Genomic DNA, 14,248 nt, shown 5'->3' on the forward strand with positions numbered 1-14,248 from the left:
TCCTCAAACACCTGCCTTTTGGCAGAAACAGGCTGTTACCCGTGACCCTTTAAAATGCTGAAGAGATGGTGTGAGTGGGCTGAGGCTCAGTGGGAGGAGAAAGGAGAAGCCCCTTTAAAAATAAAATTTCAACGATTAAAAAAATTAAACATTTCAATTTTTTAAATTTAATTTTTTTAAAAAAAATTCTTTAAAAACATCACATTTTACCAGTTTTTCACTTTAACCACATGAAACTATGTATATGTAAATACATTTAGGCTGTGCATATGATATTGTAATTTAAAGGAATAATTTTAACTTCACTAGTTGTTTATGTCACAACTATTATCGTTACCTCCAGTGATACATGGGAATTACAATTTATGAATAAAATTAGTAAAAAAAAATTACTAAGGATTTTGTATGGCATAGTATGGGATGAGGTCAATGGGGGGTGACACCATGAGTTACTGCACTGGGTGACGCCAACCCTAGTGATGCCACTGCCCCTCCAAGTGGCACACACTTTGATTTATTCCCAGCAAAAACTGCAGTGGCAACAAGCTAAAGGGTTTCCTGGCCAGACCCAGCTCTACCCCAGTGGCACATGCAGCCAGAGATGGTGCCCTAAGGATGAGAAGAAAAGGGAATCAACTGTGGCCTTGTAAGTAATAGCCCTCCTTGGGAAAGGACCGTGGGCAAGAGAGAAGAAAGGAGGCAGGGATTGAGGATCATCTGGGAAAACTTGACTTTCTCCCCTGCCCTCTGCTGCAGGTAAGGGCACATGCAAACACATTTCTCCAATCGATTCCTCTTCATGCATGTTGCATAAATTATTTTTGTTATTATTGTTATCATCACCATAATTACAACACCACATGTTGTAAGGGAAATGATGAATCATATTGAATTTTTTTTGTTAGCATGTACACATTTTGGCAAAAGAAAACAAACAATAGAACCTGTTGTTATTTAGTTTGAATTATATCACTGGGTAGAATCTAATTTGAATGTCTGTAGCCTCCTCCTTAAAATTTATGATTTTAAGACTGCACATGTCTTGAACACCAGACACTTTTTCCTCTTCCCTTTCCTTTTTAGCTTGTCTCCTGTTTTGTGACCTTTGAGGTGATCTAGACTGCATCTGCACTGCAGAGATAATCTGGTTCAATACAACTTTAGCTGCCATGACTTAATGCTATGGAATTCTAGGAATTGTAGTTTGTTGTGGCACCAGAGCTTTGCTGTGCAGATGCAGAATATCTCTGGATCCCTCTCCAGTGCAAATGCAGCTCTAATAAAACCATTACCTTGATATCTGTGTTGATATTTTTATTATTTCCTTTTATATTCCACCTTTTCTGCAGGGATATCACAGTAGCATACATGTATCAACACACCCAACAACAATCCTGTGAGATAGGTAAGACTGAGCAACTGAATAGCTCAAGAGCAAGATTCGTGGCTGAACAGGATATTAAACACAAGCCTTTCTGAGAGTAGTCTGACACCCACACAACAATTAGTTTTTAGATCCTACTGCTTCACTGAATTCTCGCCATTTTTCTGTGCTAAGAGTGGTATTCCACAAGAGCGGCCTGATCTTACAGTGCAGCAGTGGGATACCTTGTCATTTCTATAGAAAGAGCTGTGTAATGTTCTTTTTCTCCCTTTAATCTATGGTGACATAATTTCAAAACTGCTCTTTTTTTAACTGTCTGCCTTGGCATTTGGCTGTATTTCTTTTTCTTTCATTACTTTAGTAAGGTGCTAAGCAAATAAAATCAATTCTGAAGTTATAAAAAGCAATTGAAAAATGTCTAGTCTTTTATAGCAAAAACTCTGTGGTGGCAGCCCACAATGCTTTGGAAAAAAATCAATCATCATTCCACCCTTCTACCTGTGCTACTAAAATTAAGGATTTATGTTAGACTTGTAGAGGAAATTATTTTTAGAGAACCACCTTGCAAGATTTTTTTTTACTGTTCATAAAACCCCTGTTTATGGTTTCCTCCCATAACAAGCAATCTCCTCTGTTCCAGCATGAATTATAGATATTAATGGATAATTGTGATTTACATAAAGTTTCTATCCTAATGGGCAACCAAAACTGCAAGCAGGGCAACAAAACCACTTACAGCAAATCATGTATAGTAAATAAGCCATCGTTGGCTTTAAAATATCATGAACCAAAAGGCTGATGATGTAATAATTACATATTATCCTCACCACTAACACCACTACCACTACTGAAAGAAATCTGCATTACTTTATCAGCAGTGCCTTGATAAACAAAGAATGTCTGAGCTGGACAGCATGATGGCTGGAAAAGCACTCAAGTGCCATGTGGTCTAAATATTTTAGAGAAGTCCCCTGGAAAGTGGAAAGCAGCAGCTTCAGCATTTTGTTTGGCATATATTACATTACGACCTATGGTGGCTTCTTGTTGGAAATAAATCATAAACAACAATAGGCACAAGTCAGCCAAACATAACCATTCTTAAGGCTATACACACACACACACACACTTATGAATAAGTTCTCAGACAGCTCAGTAAGACATTTCTTTAAACACCCATAGAAACAGATTGCATGTGCCATTGGTTTCAATGGGAGAGTTAAGCATGTGCAGTAAATCACTCCCAATAAAAAGTTGGACTTTAAGAGTACATTGTGTGTGCCTTGATCTATGATACTTTTGGTGTGTGTGTGTGTGAAAAAGGAGGAAAGAAGAAATACACAGGATATGAATATGACCTAGGTAAATACATTAATGTAAGATGTTAATGTTTCAAAAATATTTACTTGATTCTAACATCTGTAGAATACAAATGCATGCATAGTTAAAGCAGTAAGATCTTTGGACTAGTGAACAATGAATGGTGAATATTTGTCTTTCCTTTCTTGGTGCATGAGTTCTGTAGCAGAGATCTAACCATCAAGATCTGGTCACAGGAATAGTTTAAAAGTACATATGCATCTGCAAATATCAAACATTTTTCTAATACAAACTTAAACAGATTGCAGTGGATACAGCCAAAAACACTGGACTGTCCACTCCTATATCATATGCCACAATCATTTCCTGTATTACATTGTCAACACTTAGCTGAAACGGTTAGTTTCTTTCTAAAAAGATGTAATCCAATATACTCAAATTGAGTATAATATCAATATACTGTATTCAAACTGAAATCCAGCATGGTATAATGGTTTGACCATTAGACTAGGACATTGGGAGACCAGGGTTCAAATCCTGGCTCAGCCATGAAAACCCATTGGGTGACCTTGGGCACTCTCTCAGCCTCAGATGATGACAATGCCAACCCTCCCCCAAAGAAATTTGCCAAGAAAACCCTATGATAGGGTCACCTTAGGGTTACCATAAGTCAGAAACAAATTGAAGGCACACATAACACCATACTCAGATTATCCATTTTTGCTAAACCAAACATAATTTTAAGTTCAAAGAGATTTGATTTGCACATGACAATCTAACTTTTTTAATTCCAATGAATTTTAACTTCACTGACATCAAATTTAGTGCTGTCCAACACACATCTGTAAACAACATTTATTGGTTTCACAGTTCCTCAGAGGATAGTTAGTGCGCCAACACAACAGGCATGGCTAAAGCATTCATAGCTGGTGGCTCCTATACTGACCCCAGAAGGTGTTATAATTGTAGATATTGCCAAAATGAGCCACAGAATAAATGGTATATAAACTCAAGATTTGAAAATGGCAGAAACATTTGATCTTACTTGCAACTCCCACAATTGGACTATTTTCTAATATATAAAAAGGATTGCCTCACATTTTTCAAACCAGGATTGCCTCACAGAGTTTATAGCATGTGTGTGGAAGTCAAATTGTAACTGATAAGAGATCATACACCAAGCATGTCCACTAACACTAATATAAAGATTTTTAGAATCCCACTATTAGACATGTTATTTTTTAAAGGGACACTACCCTGTTCAGCATCCTTTCCTTGAGCAGCTACTATTGCATCACTTTGAAAATGATTATAATGTAGAAACTGAAATGCACATTTTATTTCTATCTTGCAGTTAATGTTCCTAAACTTCATGTGGATTACGGTGAGCCCTTAGCATCCATTGTGGTTTGGTTCTAGGATCCCCTGTGGATACCCAAATTTGTGGATGTTCAAGTCCTATTAAATAAGTGTCTCTTATATAAAAGGGCAAAATCAAAGTTTGTGCATGCCATATTGTGCATGCCATAGTGACCTGTCCTAGTGCTTGTTAATACCTTAAGTTTAAAGATTTTCAGATCATGGAAGTAAATAAGATAATCTGTCAACTGATGTAGACCAGGATGAGCAACTTCCAGGGGTTTGGGGAACTCCATTAGTCCCCTGCAGGACTTGAGAGCCGCTACCACCTGTCAGAACCATGAAGGCATGGTTTCTATCAGGGTTCTGAATATGTGATTATTGGAGGATGGAGGGTTGATGTTGAAACAACAAAATTATATGCTTGGTTGCTATTGGGGCTGATGGGTATACTGATAGTTGCTGTGGCATAGGGGATAGTGGGTAGGTAGCTGCCATAGAGAGGATGAGATGGGTAAAGCTGGCTAGGTTACTTTGGAGAACCATAGGTCTGGAATGTGTGTGTGAGGGGGATGCATCAGTGTCTGGTACTATAAGAAGGGGGTGGATGGTGGAAATGCCTGAGGCAAGAAGAGATAGTGTTGGTGAGAATGTTTAGAAGCGGGGTTAGTTTCTATGGGAGACTAAGCTATGGGAATTGAAGGTGTGTATTAGTTTTGGTGCCAACTGGGGTTGGGGTGGAGTTTAGATTTGGGGGGTTTTAATATACTGCTTGGGTATTGCGGGGGGGGTAGTTTCAGCTTAAACACTGACTGGTGAATTACTGACTATTTGTTCTTCTGCTTTCAAAAACCTGGACTGATTGGTGCACACTGGTGCTGAATTTCCTCAAATCTGACACCACCCTATGTGCCCAACTTCAGAATTTTTTCATTTTAATTTCCCCCCTTTTTAATTTTAATCTAATAATGCCACCCACTTCCACTTGGGGAATTTGACTATGAGAGGGATATTAGTTACAAAAGAGTAAACTGGGGCCCAGTCTACACAATGAAAATCCTCTGCATTCTATGTGAATAGAATGTTATCCTGCCACCCACAATTTGCAGGAGTTAGAGCTTGAGCGGGATGCGAAAAACTCCTCAAACCCTGCAGAAACTCTCAAACTCTGCAGAACATTAATTCACAACTTTTACCATGAGAGTGCACATTATCATATATGCGACTATCTGACTTGCATGCCTTTGCATGGCAGCACATTTCATCAGAGGGTGGGCAGATGGGCATTACTGCTAACTGATTTCTTTGTTTTTGTTTTTGTTTTTTTGTTAGCTAGGTACTTACATGATTTGCCTATTCTCCTTGGCAACTACAGCATTTTTAATTAATTTTTTCAGACTGAAACAGGTCATTTGAAATTGGTATTCAATTGCCACTTTCTTTATCCCACTACCAAAAGTGATGGGCATTTAAAAAGTTAAAGGTCTTGCAGTTATGAAGTTCTGACAAGAAAGTTCAAAATATGCAAACTTTGTCCTAACAATTATTATGGCACAGAATGGGAGAGGATGTTGATGGAGATAGTGTGCATAGTTTGGCAATCTTGCCATGTTACAGATAATGCATATATGCAAACATATACAGTAGAGTCTCGATTATCCAACCTTCGACTATCCAACATTCCGGATTATCCAACGTCGCTGCTCAGTGATTTCTTTACATTTTTAGAGGACTGTTTATACATTACAATGTTATTCCTATAACGTTACTGCAACGTTACTTTTACTGTTACTGCAATCAAACTTCAATACGTTTGCAATTCATAGTGATTTCAAGGCTTTTCTTGGACCCTTCAGATTATGCAACATTTTCAGCTATCCAACTATCAGTCCGCCCGTTTATGTCGGATAATCGAGACTCTACTGTACATGCAAACTTCAAACCCGATGGTGGGGGTAGATCTAGTTACATACAAGAGAAAGCGCTGAAGGCTGCACTGGAGAAAGCACACAAGAGGAGTTTAACGACATTAATAAATAAATATTGTTTTCAGGAAATCTGGCAGCATACAATAACCAAAGAGATTCAAACAGTAGGTGATTGAAGAAAAGTACAATGCTAGCCTGTTGAGTGGGGTCGGGGAGAGATAGTTCATGGGTCATTTATCTAAATACCAAAAAAGGTTTTATATACTTTATTGTTCTGAGACAATAGACAAACACTACATTGATCAAGAACGTAAAGCAGCAATCCTGGCTTGCAACAAGAGCCATGTAGCACTCCAAAGCTTCTTTGCTGGTCAGAGACTGCATGTAACTATGACACCAGTGGGAATAGGTGACAACAGAAGCAGAAATGCATATGTTCCTCCCTTGGATGGAGAGCCAAAAATGACACCAGCAGGAATAGGTGGCAACACGAGGGGAAATGCATATGTTTCCCCCTGCCCCTTTGACTGACAACAAAATAATAATAATGTGCAGTGGCTAGTTATGTGTTGCACACAAATAATTCACAGAGACTTCTTTCCTGTCCACCATTTTAATTTACAGTGGTGTTGCATGTGGCCAACAGAACGTGCATAAATGCAAATTGGTAGGAATGCATAGAAGTGAAGACAATTGAATGTAAATTCAAAAGTGCGAAAATCTGCACCAATTCACGTAACACACTTATGTGTAGACTTGACTTGGGAGGCAAACCAGAATTGACTTTGTGCTTCATTCTGCCCTAATGACAGGGTTAGCCCTTCTTCAGAAGTGTAACCTGCTTCCTCAAACATACAGAGTATTGCTTTTGCTAGTAGATGATTATAATCCTCATGCTTGAAAGGGAGGGTGTAATCAGCAAAGTGAAAGGGAACTGAAATGTAAAAACTACAAACATTGATTATCACCTTAATTGTGGTAATTAACAAACAGCAGTTGGGTGATAGCATATACATCCTTTCAGATCATTTGAAAATGTAGGGCAAGGGACATGAATTGCATATTTGGGGACACCATTTTACTTTGCCACAGTATTTAAATGGACTTAAACATCCATGGATTTTGGTATCTACAAGAAGTTCTGGAATGAAACCCCAGCGGATACCAAGGTCTCACTGTATTAACATGCTTTATAACCTGAGGCTTTAATATCACTCTGTACTGAAAAACTGGGTTTATAGCCATAAAAATCATGCTAAAGGTGCTGCCACATTCCTTCCCCCCATTTTCCCTACCTCATTTTTGTGCTGCAAGAGACTAACACGGCTACTTCTTTGAAACCTAGCAGATTAAGTGAATGATACATTTATTTTTATGATAAAGCCAAGAAAGATAAAGTTAAAACAGAATACGTCCTAGTTAAAATAAAATATTTGCTTTGCATATCTGATGGAAATCATACTGTATTTTCTTCTTTGTGATTCCTGGGTTTTGCCCTCAATTTACTCTGAATTTTTCCCCTGTGACAATATGCCATCTGTGATGTTCTCATAAATATGTAAGTTGGCAAATAAGTTGGCAAATATGTAAGATGGCAAGAAACACAAATGTTGCTGCTGTTATTACACGCTTCCCCTCTTCCTGTCTTCACAAAATTCCTGTTAAGACTGCTTAAATCCTTAAGATTTGTGATCAAGCAAGATTTGAACAGGTCTCCTTATTCCAAATTTAGTACCCTGTTACACACTGCTGGTTCTCTCAAATCAGTTCTTATCATACAAAATATCATTGGAGCATCTAGATCAGATCACATAACACCAGTATTAAAATCTCTTCACTGGCTACTGATTAGCTTTCGGGTGCAGTACAAAGTGTTGGTTATTACCTTTAAAGCCCTACATGACTTGGGCCCGAGTTACTTGAGGGAACGCCTCTCCCTACACAATCCGTCCCGCACTCTCAGAACAACCGGGAAGAACTTATTAGAGTATGTAAACACCAGGTTAACAACAACTTCTCACAGGGCATTTACTGCCGTAGCTCCTAAATTATGGAATGCTTTGCCGGAAGAGATCCATCTCATTACCACCTTAGATGCCTTTAAGAAGGCACTTAAGATGGATCTCTTCCGGCAGGCCTATCCACCCAATCTGCTATAAGAGAGTTAGAAATAGCCCACCTCTATTTGTAAAAATATTTATTTTAAATGATGGTTTAATCTATGTATTGTATTGATAGCGGTTTTACTGTTTTATTGAGTATATTTTATATGAAATTGTAGTTTTTTTATCTTGTAATGTTGTTTCTATTGTTGTAATCCCGCCTCAATCTGCAGGGAGAGGCAGGAAATATAAATAAAAATTATTATTATTATTATTATCAAGGCTAAAAAAAGTGGTAGAAAACAATGGAAAATTAACATGGTTAAGTTGCATAATGTTGAAATGTATATAATATGTTTGACTTGCATATTGTACACATTTGCATGAAATACAAAGTAGACTATATGGGTTTGTGAAACTGCATTATAGCAGTCCTAACACTGACTGGTAGTGACTCTCCAAGATTTCAGACAAGATTCTGTCCTAGATCAGCTTGGCAATACCAGGGATTGGACCTTGGACCTTCCAAAACTGTTGCTGTACCCCTGAGCCATAACCGCAGGCACAAATCTGCTCTGTTTCCTCCAGAAATTTCTTGACTTCAGCTGCTTCCTTTAGGAAGAAAAAGGAGGATTTTGTTCTTGTAACTTTTAAATCACTGGCATCTGGAAACCATTGCAGATTTTTTGCAAATCACTCCAAAATCTGTCTTCCTCCTCCCCTGCCACTGTCAACAAAGCTGCTCCACAGCTGAAAAAATTACATTTCAAAAGCAATCCCTCAAAGTAGTTAATTTTAAGTAAGTCCTTGCTTTCCCAGTTCTCAAAAGGAATTAAAATAGTTACTTTAGGTCACTGTTCTATGAAACTGAATGCTGCTAGCCTGTGGTACAAAACGGACTTTTCTCCAATCCACCTTGTCATTGTCTTGGCACCTGCAGCAACACGAGACACAGCACAAACCAGCACTTGAACCACACATCATAAAATGAATGAAGCTGTTCCCTTATCAAATTACAGTCATAATGTAACTTGTTATACCTTCATTATGCAAAGAGGAATTAATTTCGAACAACTGTCCCCCCCCCCCCCCCAGCTCACTGCTACTCTTCAGCATACGGCATTTTTAGTTGGCCTCTGGGATCTTGTTTGGATCCTCACCCTGCCTTTGATACTCCAGATTTATTTTTCATAGTACAAGAGCGAATCTTTTCCTCATATTAGTATGTACTGTTTGTTGGCTAGAATGTCATACTGATTTAATATATTTCCTTGCCTCATTAAATATTTGTTTATATTATCTCCTTTTTTAAAAAAAAATATTATTAAACATCTCTTCTTTAATGTTCCTGCTCAGCATCCTATGCTCAAGATGTAGCCGCTTGAAAGAAAGATTCTTTCACCTGGAAAGTATCTGGTCCTCCTAGTTTGCTTTCTGGTCACATACTTCATATGTTTCAAAAATACTTTAGTCAACTTTTAGAATTCAATAACTGACTTTGATAGAGAAATTACTGTTCCAGTGTATGGTAAATGACAATGGTCTAGAACATTGTTAAATTTAAGTCTTGAAAATTAACTTTAATAAAATGTGCTCCAATAATGTACTGTGACAGCTTTTAGAGAAATCAGCTTCAATACTCTGATTCTCCAAGGAATGCAGTGAGATATACTCAAGCAGCCTTGAGCCATGGAATAAGCAAGCAGACAGCTTTATGATAAATGGTCCTAGAAACCTAAATTACAACTGCACCAAATGAACAATATGTCCAAATTATTTGGTGGCTTTTTTTGTTGCAGAGACAGCTGGCAGGAATATAGCTGGCTGTCATCTTAGTCAACAAACCTACAGTGACATCTAGTGGACCAACACCTTTCAAAGAACACCAGACTCTGGCTCAGAGGCTGCTGCAGGCTAAATGTCTCTTGTCTAAACAACAGAGTGGATATATCAAAGCACAGCAAAATGTCATCAGGTTTCCTTCCAGGAATGGAACATGGGAACAAATCAATGTTTGGAAAGTAGTACCACACATCTGTGGACTGCAGAAGGTGGCACGACTATGACTTTCTTTTAGGGATCTAAATCTTCATTTGTTGTGTTCTATCAACGAAGAATGTAAAACATTCAAAAGATTTTCTCCCCACTGAGTGAAATTACAAGAATCTCCACACATTTTTTATTATATTTTATTTTTAAAAATGCAGAGGGTTTTTTTCCCTGCAGTGTTTCACACAAATTCTTCTTTGGCACAAAGCCAGAACACCTTTGCACCAAACCTAAGATTTTCCACAAGAAAAAAAAAAGTGGGTTTGTTTTTGTTTGTTTGTTTGTTTTCAGATGACGGTGATGGTGGTGAGAAAAAAACATTATTTTCACTCTTATTCAGGGGGAAACATCCTATGAGGGCTAACCGTTTTTTGGATGGGACATGTCAATGTGCCAAGACAGTCTTTTTTGTCAAGCCTGAGAAAATTCATGAATATTCTGTACATCTCAACTTTTAGTTTTCAATTCAGATATTCGCAGTAGTAAACGGCTGTTGCTATTTATAGCCACTATTATTATTTTAGTATATAATACCACTCTGCCAATGACACTGCCTTGGCACAGTAATGAGAATGCATGCTCCTGTGAGCCAAGAGGCCATGCTGATGGCAACAGTGCTGCTAGTTGGGTGTCCTATGACAGACACACTTTTGCTGAAGAGCCAGACAAAGGGCTAAAACACACTGCAGAAATAATCTGGTTTGAGACCACTTTAACTGCCCTGGGTCAGTGCTACAGAATCCTGGAAACTGTAGTTTATTGTGGCATCAGACCTTTCCAACACTGAAAGCTAAATGTCTCCCCAAACTACTGTTCCCAGGATTCTCTAGCACTGAGCCAGGGCAGTTAAAGCGGTATCAAACTGGGTTATTTCTGCAGTGTGTTTTGAACCTAAATGTGCCAAACAGCTACTGGGCAGCAGCAATAGTAAGGGGAGGAGGTGACACTGGCAGAGTATAAAGTTTGCTAGTACTGTTCAGAAGGAGGCATGGTAAACCTCTTTTGAATGCCTTTTACCGTGAATACCCAATGATGACACATTTCAGAATGAAACAAGAGATAATGCCAAAAAATGAAACTCCCAGGTTGGATGGCAATCAGTGAACTGCTGGTGTACAACAGAGGACAGGTATGAGTAGCACTGTGGCTAGGGTTGCCATAACCTGGCTGCACCCGTGTATTTCCTGATTTGGGGGGGCCCCGGGCCCCTCCCGGCACAGGTGCAGCCCAAAAACCGGGAGCCCCCTGGTTGCAGCCAAGTTGCTGCGGCCTGCAGGGCCTCGCTGCCCTCCTCCTCCACCTTGGGGAGGCGGGGAGGAAGAGGAGGACAGCGAGGCCTGCCTGGGGTGGAAGAGGCACCTCCCCGCGTGCCGGCACCACCCTCCTCCTCTGCCCCCACGCCCTCAGGCTTCGCACCTGCCCGCATGGAGGAGGCGAAGACGGACGGAGCCAGTGCCTCTTGCGCGCGGGCGCGTGGGGAGGAGGAGAAGAGGGGGCAGAGGAGGCGGGGAGAGTGGCGCGCCCGCGCACAAGAGGCGCTGGCTCCGTCCGCCTTTGCCTCCCCGCGCGGCCGCGCCACTCACCTCCTCCTCCTCCACCCCCTCTTCTGCAGGCCGTGCGGCCGCGTGGAGGAGGTGAAGCTGGAGGCGATTCGCCTCCTGCGCGCAGCTGCGCGCCACCCTCCTCCTCCGCCCCGTCCGCCCCAGCCCCCAGGCGAATGGAGGAGGGGGAGAAGGAGGAGGAGGAGGGGGAGGAGGTGGTGAGTGAGTGGCCAGAGAGGCCTCAAGGTGGGTTTTTTTTGGGGGGGGTGCTTTTAATGCTAACAAGTCTCCCTTACTTTGACAGTGATAGTGTAGTGGTGATGATGATGATGAAGATGATATGAGTGGGTCAGCTCGAGAGGCATGCATGCACTGTTTCAGAAGCCGAGAGAGTGTGACTTTCCAAAGTGCCTTTTCTATGTGGTTTTGGTTCTGAGGCCTGGTCAATGTAAATTGCTGTGATTTTTACAAACTCATGCGCAGTGACGAAAAACCAAAGTCCCTTGACACACACTTCTGAGAAGTACACTTGGTGCAAGAACAGTGAAACCACCTTGATATGTTCAATATGCATAGCCATGTTAAACCATGCTAAGTGTTAAACCCAAGGGGTTTGGTTATGGAATAAGCCTCTGATGCAAGAGGCCATGTTCAGTAAAGCCATGTGAAATGCCCAAATGTGCTGTCGTGTGTGTTTTGGAATGGAGATCGGGGGTGTTTTGCCAGAAAGGGAAGTCCATTTCTGACATCTGTCTAGAAATAATGCCTAAATGTCCTCCATTTTGATCATGCCTAAGAAACAGGCATTTATATTAACATTTTTTTTTAAAAAATCAATTTTTTCGCGTGTCCTCCATTTTAAAAAAAATGTGTCCTACATTAGAAAAATTTGTCCTACATTTGTCCCGGTTTGGAGGTCCTGACTTATGGCAACCCTAACTGTGGCTAATGGCCCAAATGGACTTAAGCTGAAAGTTCAGCTCAGAGGTGAAAGTAAACTCTGAAGTTGCACAACACATACGAACATGAGATGTGAGAAGTATAAACCAAAGGTAGCTAGAAATAGGTTTCATCTGCACTGCATAAGTAATGCAGGTTGGCACTGCTTTAACTGCCATGACTCAATGCTATGGAATTCTGGAGTTTGTAGCTTTTTGAAATACTTAGCCTTTTCAGTCAAAGCGCTTTAGTACCACAACAAAGTACAAACACTAGGACTCCATAGCATTCAGCCACAGTAGTTAAAGTGGTGTCAAACTGCATTATTTCTGCAGTGCAGATGCAGCCATAGTAAAACAAGAAATGGAACATATAAACATTGAAATATGTGGGTTAAGCGAGCTAAAGTGGATAGGAATGCGATATCATCCAAGTTTATGCTACAACTATGGAGAAAGAAGAAAAAGAAAATGAAAGATGCTGTGCTGATGTCCAGAAGGAAATTAATCACACACAAAACAAGACTTCTTGTTAATCATAGGCGACTGGAATGCAAAAGCTGGAAACAGAGAGAAAATTTGGCCTAGGATCAGGAAATGAAATGGGAGAGTAACTGATTGAATTTTGCCAGGCCAATAGTTTGTTCATCGCAAACACATAACCACAGGTAATGGCCAATATAGAAATCAAATAGACTACAGTGGTACCCCGGGATACGAATGCGCCGGGTTACGAATTTTTCGGGATACGAAAAAATCCCATAGGGATTTATTGCTTCGGCTTACGAAGGTTTCTTCGGGTTACGAAAAAACCGCGGCGCTATTTTCCGCCACCGGAGGGCAGCAGAGAGCTATTTTTCCATTAGCGCCTATGGGAATTCGGCTTACGAAGGTATTTCGGGTTACGAAATTAACCGCGGAACGAATTAATTTCGTAACCCGGGGTACCACTGTAGTACATAGCTGGAAGCAGAAAATGGAGAATCTCCATTTTCCCTGCAAAAACAAGACCAGGAGCAGATTGTGCACATGAACCACTAATATTAAAGTGAGAGAAGAACATTAAGCCAACCATTGTGACAAAATACAACCTGAAGAACATCCCCGTGGAATTTAATGATAATCTAAAAAAACAGATTTATGTTATTAAGCCTGATTGACTGTGGGCCAGAAAAACTTGGGACTGAAACCAGGGACATTGTCAGGGAGAAATGCAGCCAAAAAGAAAAAGAAGTCTCAATGAATGACAAATGAAACTCTTCAACAATTAAGGACTGACAAGAAACAAGAGATCCTCCTTTTCCAGGACATGTCCTCCATTTCAACCTTCTGTCCAGCAGGAATTCCAAAATGTCTTCCATTTTGAGCCTCACTAAAAAGCAGCATGGATTTATATTAGTGTTTTGAGCTTTTATTTAGTCCTATCCTACATTTGCTGTAAAAGTCCAGGAGGAATTCCAAAATGCCCTCGATTGTGAGCATCAAGAAGCAGCATGAATTTATAGTAGTGTTTTGAGCTTTCATTTGATCACTTCCCACATTTGTCTTGAACTGAGGAATTTCAAAATGTCCTCCATTTTGAGCATCACTTAAGCAGCCGCATGACTTTATGTTAGTGTGAATTTATATT

This window comes from Sceloporus undulatus, chromosome 4 (assembly GCF_019175285.1).
Source record: "Sceloporus undulatus isolate JIND9_A2432 ecotype Alabama chromosome 4, SceUnd_v1.1, whole genome shotgun sequence".
NCBI classification, from domain to species: domain Eukaryota; kingdom Metazoa; phylum Chordata; class Lepidosauria; order Squamata; family Phrynosomatidae; genus Sceloporus; species Sceloporus undulatus.